The following is an 11598-nucleotide window of genomic DNA, read 5'->3' on the forward strand; positions in this document are numbered from 1 at the left end:
TTTTCTCCAGGTGCAATTGCATTTTTTTTCATGACTTATTTTTACACTGCAGGGTTTTACTTTCAATGTTGAATAGAAGGTACAGTAAAGGTCCTATATGAATCATTCCTATATTATGGGAATATATTTAAATACTTCAAGTATGAGGTTTAAGGATTTTTTCCATCATACATTTTTACTATGAAAGCACTTCCATATTATTCATATTTTTCTCATAGAGTTTGTAAACAATCAGTAATGTTACATTTTTATTTTTTCTTCCATAGAGTGAGAAATATTTTTTAAAATAAGGTTTCTGTATGGCAAAAACTACCACAATATTGTAAAGTAATTAACCTCCAATTAAAATAAACAAATTAATTAAAATATAATGTTTATGTTTTTCTTTCTAATATTCCTATTTCCTTCAAATATTAACCAGTCAAGAATCCCTGAAATGAAACCACAATGATCATTCTGTATTTTCTTTCTCTTAAAAATCACTGCACATATCATATTTAGATTAAAATATTTTCTTCATCCATTTTCACAAAGAGACAGGACAGAGTTCCTTAACATTATGTAAGCTGACAAACTGTGTTATCAAGGCTCTACTGGGAAGCATTCCTTTCTTTCATCTGACCTGGAAACCTTGTGAAAGACCTAGTATATTTTTAAATGTTATTATTATAGTGAATTTTTGGAAAATTTAAGTGCAATTAAAAATATGAGTATTCTATATGAGTATATAAGTGTGTGTGTTCACCTATATGTTGGTTAATTGTTTAGTTTAGAAATATTTATAACCTTACTGGTATATCTGCTTGCCAGATAAGCAATGAGAGGTAATTGTTTAAATCTCCAATTATGATTCTTTAACCTACATACTTTTCTAAAATCTTTGTTGAACATTTAGTATTAAGTACATGCAGTTTTTTTTTTATTTTTTGCAATTGCTAATGGTTTGGATGCTCAGTATATAGTTATGAAACATGCTTCATCTTTTCTAACATAGTTCTTGCTTTGTATTGTGACAGTATGTTAACTTTCTCAGCTTTATCATCTTGTGTTGCATGATATCATTTTCCATCTTTTTAAATTTCCTCTTTATTTCTTCATCTAAAAAAGTCTCACTAAGACAGCAGTTATTAAAATAACTCTTTTATATATATAGCTGTATTAAACAAAATGTTTTAAATTATAAAGGGGCTTCCCTAGTGGCTCAGAGGGTAAAGCGTCTGTCTGCAATGCAGGAGACCCGGGTTCAATCCCTGGGTTGGGAAGATCCCCTGGAGAAGGAAATGGCAACCCACTTCGGTACTCTTGCCTGGAAAATCCACGGATGGAGAAGCCTGTAGGCTACAGTCTATGGGGTCGCAAAGAGTCGGACATGAATGAGCAACTTCACTTTCTTTCTTTAAATTATAAATATTTTTAGAATTTAGTTCAGTTCAGTTGTTCAATGGGTCTGACTCTTTGCAACCCTGTGAACCACAGCACTCCAAGCCTCTCTGTCCATCACCAACTCCTGGAGACCACCCAAACCCATGTCCATGAGTTGGTGATGCCATCGAATCATCTCATCCTCTCTTGTCCCCTTCTCCTCCTGCCCTCAATCTGTCCCAGCATCACGGTTTTTTCCAATGAGTCAGCTTTTCGTATTAGGTGGTCAAAGTATTGGAGTTTCAGCTTCAACATCAGTCCTTCCAAAGAACACTCAGGACTGATCTACTTTAGGATGGATTGACTGGTTGGATCTCCTTGCAGTCCAAGGGACTCTCAAGAGTCTTCTCCAACACCGTTGTTCAAAAGCATCAATTCTTCAGCACTCAGCTTTCTTCACCATCCCACTCTCACATCCATACATGACCACTGGAAAAACCATAGCCTTGACAAGACAGACCTTTGTTGGCAAAGTAATGTGTCTGCTTTTTAATATGCTGTCTAGGTTGGTCATAACTTTCCTTCCAAGGAGTAAGCGTCTTTTAATTTCATGGCTGCAATCAGCATCTGCAGTGATTTTGGAGCCCAGAAAAATAAAGACAGCCACTGTTTCCACTATTTCTTCACCTGTTTGCCATGAAGTGATGGGACCAGATGCCATGATCTTAGTTTTCTGAATGTTGAGCTTTAAGCCAACTTTTTCACACTCCTCTTTCACTTTCAGCAAGAGGATCTTTAGTTCTTCTTCACTTTCTGCCACAAGGGTGGTTTCATCTGCATATCTGAGATTATTGATATTTCTCCCGGCAATCTTGATTCCAGCCTGTGCTTCTTCCAGCCCAGCATTTTTCATGATTAACTCTGCCTTTTCTAAAACCAGCTTGACAAGTTTAGGTTGGTCATAACTTTCCTCCCAAGGAGTAAGCGTCTTTTAATTTCATGGCTGCAGTCACCATCCGCAGTGATTCTGGAGCCCCCAAAATGAAGTTTGTTGCTGTTTCCCCATCTATTTGCCATGAAGTGATGGGACCGGATGCCATGATCTTAGTTTTCTGATTGTTGAGTTTTAAGCCAACTTTCTCACTCTCCTCTTTCACTTTTGTCAAGAGGCTCTTTAGTTTTTCTTCACTTTCTGCAATAAGGGTGGTGTCATCTACATATCCGAGCTTAATGATATTTGGCCCAGCAATCTTGATTCCAGCTTGTGCTTCATCCAGCCCAGTGTTTCTCATGATTTACCCTGCTTATAAGTTATATAAGCATGGTGACAATATAAAGCCTTGACATACTCCTTTTCCTAATTGGAACCAATCTGTTGTTCCATGTCCTGGTCTAACTGTTGTTTCCTGACCTGCATACAGATTTCTCAAAAGGTAGGTCAGGTAGTCTGGTATTCCCATCTCTTTAAGAATTTTCCACATTTTGTTGTGATCCACAGAGTCAAAGGCTTTGGCATAGTCAATAAAGCAGAAATAGATGTTTTTCTGGAACTCTCTTTCTTTTTCGATGATCCAGTGGATGTTGGTAATTTGTCTCTGGTTCCTCTGCCATTTCTAAAACCAGCTTGAACATCTGGAAGTTGACGGTTCACATATTGCTGAAGCCTGGCTTGGAGAATTTTGAGCATTACTTTGCTAGCACGTGAGATGAGTGCAATTGTGCAGTAATTTGAACATTCCTTAGCATTCCCTTTCTTTGGGATTGGAATGAAAATGGACCTTTTCCAGTCCTGTGGCCACTGCTGAGTTTTCCAAATTTGCTGGCATATTGAGTGCAGTACTTTCACACCATCTTTTTAGGATTTGAAAGAGCTCAACTGGAGCTCACCTCCACTAGCTTTGTTTGTAATAATGCTTCCCAAGGATAATTTGACTTCACATTCCAAGATGTCTGGCTCTAGGTGATTGATCACACCATCGTGATTATCTGGGTCATAAAGATCTTTTTTGTACATTTCTTCTGTGTATTTTTGCCACCTCTTCTTAATATCTTCTGATTCTGTTAGGTCCCTACCATTTCTGCCCTTTATTGAGCCCATCTTTGCATAAAATGTTCCCTTGGTATCTCTAATTTTCTTCCTATTCTATTGTTTTCCTCTATTTCTTTGCACTGATCACTGAGGAAGGCTTTCTTATCTCTCCTTGCTATTCTTTGGAACTCTGCATTCAAATGAGTATATCTTTCCATTTCTCCTTTGCTTTTCACTTCTTTTCTTTTCACAGCTATTTATAAGGCCTCCTCAGACAGTCATTTTGCTCTTTTGCATTTCTTTCTCTTGGGAATGATCTTGATCCCTGTCCTCTGTACAATGTCACAAACTTCCATCCATACTTAATCAGGCACTCTGTCTATCAGATCTAGTTCCTTAAATTTATTTGTCACTCCCACTGTATAATTGTAAAGGATTTGATTTAGGTCATACCTGAATGGTCTAGTGGTTTTCTGTGCTTTCTTCAATTTAAGTCTGAATTTTGCAGTAAGGAGTTCATGATCTGACCCACAGTTAGCTCCTGGTCTTGTTTTTGCTGAATGTATAGAGCCTGTCCATCTTTGGCTGCAAAGAATATAATCAATTTGATTTCAGTGTTGGCCATCTGGTGTTGTCCATGTGTAGAGTCTTCTCTTGTGTTGTTGGAAGAGATTTTTGCTATGACCAGTGTGTTCTCTTGTCGAAACTCTATTAGCCTTTGCCCTGTTTCATTCTGTACTCCAAGGCCAGATTTGTGTGTTACTGCAGGTGTTTCTTGACTTCCTACTTTTGCATTCCAGTCCCCTATAATGAAAAGGACATCTTTTTGGGGTAGTAGTTCTAAAAGTTCTTGTAGGTCTTCACAGAACCATTCAAGTTCAGCTTCTTTAGCATTACTGGTTGGGGCATAGACTTGGATTATCATGATATTGAATGGTTTGCCTTGGAAACGAACAGAGATCATTCTGTCGTTTTTGAGATTGATTCCAAGTATTGCATTTCAGACTCTTTTGTTGACTATGACGGCTAATCCATTTCTTCTAAAGGATTCTTGCCACAGTAGTAGATATAATGGTTATCTGAGTTAAATTCACCGATTCCAATCCATTTTAGTTCGCTGATTCCTAAAATGTCGATGTTCACTCTTGCCATCTCCTGTTTGACCACTTCCAATTTGCCTTCATTCATGGACCTAACATTCCAGGTTCCTATACAATGTTGCTCTTTATATTTGTGTGTAAGTATATATAATTAATTTTAAGTATAGTATATTGTTTCTTTGCATTCTACATTATCTTTTTCTTATCTTTCACTATAATAGCTGCATTAAATAAAATATTTTAAATTAAAACATTCTTAAAATTTAACTGGCAAGCTATTCCATATATATTTAACCTAATTATAAAATTATTGTAAACTTCATATGTATTATTTGTATGTAATCCTATTTAATCAATTTTAATTATAATATATTGCTTCTTTGCATTCTACATTATCTTTTTCTTATCTTTCACAATAAATATTTTTACTTTCCTCTAGAATAACTTATTTATTTAATATGCCTTAGTTTTATTAGTGCCCTACATTTTACAGCTTGTATTCTCTACTCAATAAAGTCCAAGTTAGTATTTTCACTCATTCTCAAACAATGAAAAGACATATTTATTCTCTAAAGTATACTGTTATTTACTGCTCATGCTGTATTCACTCCCTTGAATTGTAATACAAATATGTTTTTACATTTTGAAATTTTATCATTAATATTTTACCTCTCAGTATCTATTTGGATATAGTCACACACGTTCTTTTTTTCAAATTTTTTCTTATAAAATTTTACCTAGATTAAGAGTTTCTTCTTTAGATGAATGTAAATATTTCCTTTTTGGAGTCATTTGGTAATTTCCCTCCATTCAAAAACCTCCTTGAAAATGAATTGATCTTGTTATTATGTTAAAAGGACTTTTTCACTTTTTATTGACTTTCAGTTTATCTATCTCACTAGCTATGGCCATTAATAGACATTGTCACAAATAGATATATACATATCATAAAAAGTAAACTACTATTAGTAAAACTACTAAGCGTATTTTGAATAATTTTATCTTTGCTGTATGTGTCTGAAAATAGATTTTATTAAAGTTAAAGGCCAGAGAAAATGAAAATGAAAGTGTAGTCACTCAGTTGTATCTGACTCTTTGCAACCCCATAAATTGTAGCCTACCAAGCTCCTCTGTCCATGGAATTCTCCAGGCAAAATTACTGGAGTGGGTAGTCATTCCATTCTCTAGGGGATCTTCCTAACCCAAGGATCAAACCTGGGTCTCTGGCATTTCAGGCAGATTCTTTAGAATAAACCCATATTTTGACATATAAAAAAGAACCTGACATGTATAACATTATTTAATTAAAAATAGCAAAGTATATGACAGCAGTAGACATAAGTACTTCAAATTGTAAAAGCCAACATTAGTGTATTTTACATTGATCTCTAATGAATGCTTCAACTGCTATAATTCTAGGATGTGAGTAACAGAGAAAATTATCAATTTAGTTTATGAAAATAAAATATGATTGATAGATGCAACCATATAGGTAGCCATTATTAGTCATTGTTTTAGAAGACTCAAGTATTAGTCTTCATTACAAGGACATAACTGAGTTTACATTTGATTTTTCTAGCTTTTAGAAAGCTAAAAAATAGTGTTTGCTTGAATTCAGTGGTCTAGAAGTTATGCTGAAAATGAATATCCTTAGGAACGGTAGATAAACATTTACCCTTTTCTTGATACAGTGATAATTGATGAAAAAATGCATTTGAGGCAAATTTGATCTTTTATTTAATGTTTTACATTTTTGAATGTTCATATGTGTTTTGGTAAAAGGTCAACTTTTTATGCATTCCCCATTTTCTTGAGAAGTGACAATTTAAAAGCTTATTATTCCCCTGACAGAAACTTGGGCTTTTGTTATTTACAACAAATATTCCTGTTAAAAATACAAATAACAAGTTATGATTTAAAGATCATCAATGAATGATATAGCGAGTATTCAGTATTTCAATCTCTGCTATGGTGATATAGCTTGATATTGTTCGATGTTTTACCCTTCCCAAAGACATTTATTTTTTCAGAGGAAACCTGAATAACTTATTTAAGAATAATAAAATTAGGTGTAGCTCTTTTAAGAACTAGAGTGAAATTGAAAAGTAAGATTAGGCATTCATCTCTTTTTAACAGTTATTTTAATGTAGACAAGGTAGTAAGTCTTCTGAATTAGTGACAAATGGTATGGAGTAGCCCTCATAGTCAACAAAAGAGTCCAAAATGCAGTACTAGGGTGCAATCTCAAAAATGACAGAATGATCTCTGTTCCTTTCCAAGGCAAACCATTGAATATCACTGTAACCCAAGTCTGTATCCCAACCAGTGATGCTGAAGAAGCTGAAGTTCAACGGTTCTATGAGGAACTTCTAGAACTAACACCCAAAAATGATGCCCTTTTCATCATAGGGGACTGGATGCCAAAGTAGGAAGTCAAGAAATACCTGGAGTAACAGGCAAATTTGACATTAGAGCACAAAATGAAGCAGGACAAAAGCTAACAGTTTTGCCAAGAAAACATATTGGTCATAATAAGCACTTTCTTCCAACAACACAAGAGATGAATCTAAACATGGACATCATCAGATGGTCAATACTGAAATCAAAATGATTATATTCTTTGTAGCCAAAGATGGAGAAGCTCTATACAGTCATCAAAACAAGATGGAAAGCTGAATGTGGCTCAGATCATGAACCCCTTATTGCAAAATTCGGGCTTAAATTGAAGAAAATAGGGAAAACCACTAGACCATTTTGGTAAGACCTAAATCAAAGCCCTTACTGTTATACAGTGGAAGTGACAAATAGATTCAAGGGATTAATCTGATAGACTGACTGCCTGAAGTACTATGGATGGGGGTTCATGACATTGTACAGGAGGCAGTGATCATGACCATCTCCAAGAAAAAGAAATACAAAAAGGCAAAATGTTTCTCTGAGGAGGTCTTTAAAAAGTAGAGAAGAAAAGGCAAAGGAGAAATAGAAAGAGATACCCACTTGAAAGCAGAGTTCCAAAGAATATCAAGGAGAAATAAGAAAGCCTTCCTTAGTGATCCATGAAAAGAAATAGAGGAAAGCAATGGGAAATACTAGAGATCTCTTCAAGAGAACTAGAGATACTAAGGGAATACTTCATGCAAAGATGGGCACAATAAAGGACAGAAATGGTAATGGTATGGACCTAACAGAAGCAGAAGATATTAAGAAAAGGTGGCAAGAATACACAGAAGAACTATACAAAAAAGATCTTCATGCCCCAGATAATTATGGTTGTTGATCACTCACTTTTCCTGGAATGAGAAGTCAGGATGGATATCATAACTATAAACAAAGCTAGTGGAGGTGATGGAATTCCAGTTGAGTTCTTTCAAATCCTAAAAGATGATGCTGTGAAAGTGCTGCACTCAAAATGCCAGCAAATTTGGAAACTCAGCAGTAGTCACAGGACTGGAAAAAGTCAGTTTTCATTCCAATCCCAAAGAGAGGTAATGCCAAAGAATGTTCAAACTACTGCACAATTGCACTCATCTCACATGCTAGCAAAGTAATGCTCAAAATTCTCCAAGCCAGGCTTCAACAGTACATAAATTGTGAACTTCCAGATGTTCAAGATAGATTTAGAACAGGCAGAGGAATCAGGTAAAATTGCCAACGTCCACTGGATCATTGAAAAAGCAAGAGTGTTCTAGATAAACATCTATTTCTGCTCCATTGACTATGCCAAAGCCTTTGACTGTGTGGATCACAACAAACTGTGGAAAATTCTTATTGGAATACTAGACCACCTTACCTACCTCCTGAGTAAGCTGTATGCAGATCAAGAAGCAACAGTTAGAACCAGACATGGAACAAGAGACTGCTTTCAAATCAGGAATGGAGTATGTCAAGGCTGTATATTGTCATCCTGCTTATTTAACTTGAGTATAGATTACATCACGTGAAATGCTGGGCTGGATGAAACACAACCTGAAGTCAAGATTGCTGGGAGAAGTATCAATAACCTCAGATATGCAGATGAGAACACCCTTTGGCAGAAAGCAAAGAATAACTAAAAAGCCTCTCAATGAAAGTGAAAGAGGAGAGTGAAAACGTTGTCTTAAAACTCTATACTCAGAAAACTAATGAAGGGGAAAAAAAAAAAAACCAAGATCATGGCAGCTAGTCCCTTCATAGCAAACAGATGAGGAAACAATGAAAACAGTGAAAGACTCTACTTTTGGGGGCTCCAAAATCACTGCAGATGGTGACTGCAGCCATGAAGTTAAAAGATGCTTGCTCCTTGGAAGAAAAGTTATGACCAACCTAGACAGCGTATTAAAAATCAGAGACATTACCAACAAAGGTCCATCTAGTCAAAGCTATGGTTTTTCCAGTAGTCATGTATGGATATGAGAGTTGGACTTTAAGGAAAGCTGAGCGCCGAAGAATTGATGCATTGGAACTCTGGTGTTGGAGAAGACTCTTGAGAGTCCTTTGGCTGCCAGGAGATCAGATCAGTCAATTCTAAAGGAAATCAGTCTTGAATACTCATTAGAATGACTGATGCTGAACCTGAAACGCCTATACTTTTGCAACCTGATGAGAACTGACTCTTTGGAAAAGACCCTAATTCTGGGAAAGATTGAAGCCAGAAGGAGAAGGGGATGACAGAGGATGAGATGGTTGGATGGACATGAGTTTGAGTAAGCTCCATAAGTTGATGATGGACCGGGAAGCCTGGTGTGCTGCAGTCCATGGGGTCACAAAGAGTGGACATGACCAGGGACTGAACTGAACTGAACTGGTATGGTCACTCAGCAAAATCCTGACATCCTGGAGTGTGAAGTCAAGTGGGCCTTAGGAAGCATCATTACGAACAAAGCTAGTGGAGGTGATGGAATTCCAGTTGAGCTATTGCAAATCCTAAAAGATGATGGTGTGAAATTGCAACACTCAATATGCCAGCAAAATGGAAAACTCAGCAGTGGCCATAGGACTGAGAAATGTCAGTTTTCATTCCAATCTCAAATAAAGGCATGCCAAAGAGTTTTCAAGCTACTGCACAATTGCACTCATCTCACATGCTAGTAAAGTAATGCTCAAAATTCTCCACGCCAGGCTTCAAGAGTACATGAACCGTGAACTTCCAGATGTTCAAGCTGGATTTAGAAAAGACAGAGAAACCAAAGATCAACATCCTCTGGATCATCAAAAAGCAAAAGAGTTTCGTAAAACATCTACTTCTGCTTTATTGACTATTCCAAAGCCTTTGACTGTGTGGATCACGACAAATTGTGGAAACAAACAGAGCATAATATGCTTGGATGGCATCACTGATTCAATGGGCATAAGTGTGAGCAAAGGTTAATAGTGAAGGTCAGTGAAGCGTGGAATGCTACAGTTCACAGAGTGTTGAATTATTGAACATGACTTGGCTACTGAAAAACTACAATCCTTAAATAATTATTGTTAATGGATTATGATTTTTTTTTCATTATAGCATAAAAGACATAATACAAGGAAAAGAAATATGTAATTCCAAGTAGTAAATCTTCCGAATTAGTGACTGGTATGTACTATGTCTCTTCAATCATGTCTGACTCGTTGCAACACTATGGACTGTAGCCCACTGGGTTCCTCTCTCCATAGGGATTCTAGTGGAGTGAATTGCCATGCTCTCCTCCAGGGGATCTTCTCGACCCAGGGACTAAACCAGCATCTCTTGTCTCCTGCCTTGGCAGGTTTCTTTACCACTAGCTTCACCTGGGAAGCCCTAGTGACAAATATTGCTAATAGAATTATGATTTTTTTCCACAACAGGAATGAAATCATGAGTATAAGGAAATGAAAAATGTAATGTCAAAATTTAGCAATTTTATGTAAAACTTAAACATTGAAGGTACCCTTAACAAGGCCTTAGGTTGTAGTATGCGTGATTGAGATAAAAACAAGTTAACAGTATTGTTGTCATCTTTTCTTCCCCAATATCTTTTAGAAATTTAAAAAAAAAAAAAAAAAAAAAAAAAACTTCTCAGAGGCATTTGCCAAAGGGCAAACTAAATGACACACTACATACCCAAAGTCTCCTATATCCTGGAGGTGTGTCATGAGATAAACCGTCTTCAAAATACTCAAGTGTAAGAATTTCCTGTTTAAACTTTGTGACATGTTGATGAGAAATCTACCTTTTCTACACTTGCTTCACCATGGGCCTTCACAGGGTAGTCTGTGAAGACCACAGATACTGTTTACTACTTGGGTAGTAACTTGGTCACCCACAAGAGGAGGCAGGATTCTGGCCTGCAGAAGGTATGTGTCTCCCTCTCCATCCTAATTCCTCATCTCATTTGGTAGGAGATTACACATGCCTAGATGTGATTCAATTTATGGACAATTGATATATAGCCAAATTGGATATATTGGTAGCTTTATTTGAATAATTCTGAGAATTATGTAAGAATAAAATATGAAATATTATGGAGGATTTCTAAAACATTCAAATTCTTGCCTATTAGTCAAGTTCATATACACATTTGTAAATGAGCTTGTAAATCAATGCAATTTTAAGTGAAATCTCAATAATTTTTAAAAGTCACAAATTGTAAACTTCAAAGCCAGAATTATTTCTAGATCTCACTAACTACAGGCTCCAGTGACAGAATTATTAATGTGCATTATCTGACATTTAATTGTTGATACAACTAAAGCTACCCTCACTGATTTGACACCAATAGGATCTTTCTGGAAGTTTGTATAAGAATTGCTCCTCCATAATTGATTGACACTTTTATTTATCATTTTATGATTTCATATCTCAGCCATTATCAATTGCTAATTACTTTTGTAAAGTAAGTATTTATTTTAAAATCTTTTTAATATTGTTTTCTTTTATTATTTGTCAAGTTTTGGATAGTTTAATATGTTTCATGTAACATTTTTAACATGCAAAATATGTGTCTAAATTTCTAATGATTTCAAAGAACTTGCAGTCAGTCATAATAAAATAAAAAAAGTATTTGATAGCACTTCATTTTCTTTTAATAAATGATATCACTAATTAAAGTAGTTTAGTGCAGGAAATATTACATTTGCCTATACTATTATTCTCTCTTCTTTAGAAGGCTCAAT

Source organism: Bos indicus, chromosome 5, assembly GCF_029378745.1.
Source record: "Bos indicus isolate NIAB-ARS_2022 breed Sahiwal x Tharparkar chromosome 5, NIAB-ARS_B.indTharparkar_mat_pri_1.0, whole genome shotgun sequence".
Lineage (NCBI taxonomy): Eukaryota > Metazoa > Chordata > Mammalia > Artiodactyla > Bovidae > Bos > Bos indicus.